This window comes from Rattus norvegicus, chromosome 7 (assembly GCF_036323735.1).
Source record: "Rattus norvegicus strain BN/NHsdMcwi chromosome 7, GRCr8, whole genome shotgun sequence".
Taxonomy (NCBI): domain Eukaryota; kingdom Metazoa; phylum Chordata; class Mammalia; order Rodentia; family Muridae; genus Rattus; species Rattus norvegicus.
In genome coordinates, this window is record NC_086025.1 from 99,937,886 (window position 1) to 99,939,781 (window position 1,896).

Below are 1,896 nucleotides of genomic sequence, written 5' to 3' on the forward strand. Positions count from 1 at the left end.
TGCACAAATACATTTCTCTCCAGTCCCCCTGGCTGATGTCATCCTTGCCCTCCCTCCTTTGCCTTTGTGCTAAAGCACAGCATGGCTCATCTCATCTCAGAAGGAAAGCAGAGAGGAAAGTCACACGCCACTGTCACCATGGCACTGTCTAAAATGGCTGATGGACTGCACGCTTTTCACCCAGGGAGGATGTATTTTTTACAGAGCTTCTTCCAGAGCCTGGAACTTCTGTGGGTACCACTCAACTCATGGAACTCCCATGGGTCCCTCTGTGGTCCCTGACACAATGGCCCAGATGGTAAAACTGGATAGGAGAAAGTGAAATAAATTGCCCAGGGTCACACAGCTGGGCAGTGAAGGAATACATGGCAAAGAACCATAGGAGAGCTGTGCCTTCCCTCAGACTGGCTTGCTGTCTGAGAATGAAGGCACCCATGTGCACAATTTGGACTCCTTTTGGAATTGAGGGGAAACCTTGCTTTGGAAACCATTTCTGTTCCCTGCCACTTGCCTTTAAGCAATGAAACTCCAGGAGACTCCTCTATCAGTGAGAGCCAAGCATTAAGGTACCTGTAAGGACAGCCCCCAGGCTCTGCAGTTGCTCCAGCAGCTTCTGTTTCTAAGCTGCACTCTTTCTGGCTCTCCAGGTTATAAATGAGATTAAGGAAGAGAAACTCCCCCAGGTTCAGGAACGGAGATTTAAATAATAACACTAACATCAGATGACCTGTGACAGTTCCTGTTCCTTAGATTGAGCCTATGAGAGAAGATACCAATGTCTCACGATCAGAAGGCTCTTGCCACAGAGAATCAGGGGTTGGTCTCAGATCTACAACAGAGAAAAGCAAGAAGAAACTGCCAGGCTCAGAGAGACCACACAAGGAAGCTGCTGTCCTCACATCCCTAAATTCTTTCCTAGCATCTTAGATATGATCTTTGCCACACATTTGGATTTTATTTTATTTTTTTATTATTTATTTATTTTTTATCTTTATTAACTTGAGTATTTCTAATTTACATTTTGATTGTTATTCCCCTTCCCGGTTTCCAGGGTTTCCAGGCCAACATCGCCCTAACCCCTCCCCCTCCCCTTCTATATGGGTGTTCCCCTCCCTATCCTCCCCCCATTACTGCCCTCCCCTCAACAATCCCGTTCACTGGGGATCCAGCCTTGGCAGGACCAAGGGCTTCCCCTTCCACTGGTGCTCTTACTAGGCTATTCATTGCTACCTATGAGGTCAGAGTCCAGGGTCAGTCCATGTATAGTCTTTGGGTAGTGACTTAGTCCCTGGAAGCTCTGGTTGCTTGGCATTGTTGTCCATATGGGGTCTCGAGCCCCTTCAAGCTCTTCCAGTCTTTTCTCTGATTCCTTCAACGGGGGTCCTATTCTCAGTTCAGTGTTTTGCTGCTGGCATTCGCCTATGTATTTGCTGTATTCTGGGTGTGTCTCTCAGGAGAGATCTACATTGGATTTTATTTTTTGAGAAAATAAACAGCGCCCGGCTAGCTCAGTCGGTAGAGCATGAGACTCTTAATCTCAGGGTCGTGGGTTCGAGCCCCACGTTGGGCGCAAGCAAATGTTTTGGGCTGGAGAGACGGCTCAGTGGTTAAGAGCACTGACTGCTCTTCCAGAGGTCCTGAGTTCAAATCCCAGCAACCACATGGTGGCTCACAACCATCTGTAATGAGATCTGATGCCCTCCTCTGGTGTGTCTGCAGACAGCTACAGTGTACTCATATATAATAAATAAATAAATCTTTAAAAAAAAGGGGGGCTGGGGATTTAGCTCAGTGGTAGAGCACTTACCTAGGAAGTGCAAGGCCCTGGGTTCGGTCCCCAGCTCCGAAAAAAAGAAAAGAAAAAGAGAAAATAAAAAATCACTGTTAATAGAAGAG

At 46.9% G+C, this 1,896-nt stretch overlaps 1 non-coding gene across 1 annotated transcript; it reads left to right on the forward strand.

The window, feature by feature from the left end:
- Positions 1 to 1,497: 1,497 nt before the first annotated feature.
- Positions 1,498 to 1,570, forward strand: Trnak-cuu10 (transfer RNA lysine (anticodon CUU) 10). The gene has a single exon. It is a non-coding gene; the product is annotated as a tRNA-Lys (tRNA).
- The last annotated feature ends 326 nt before the right edge of the window (positions 1,571 to 1,896 follow it).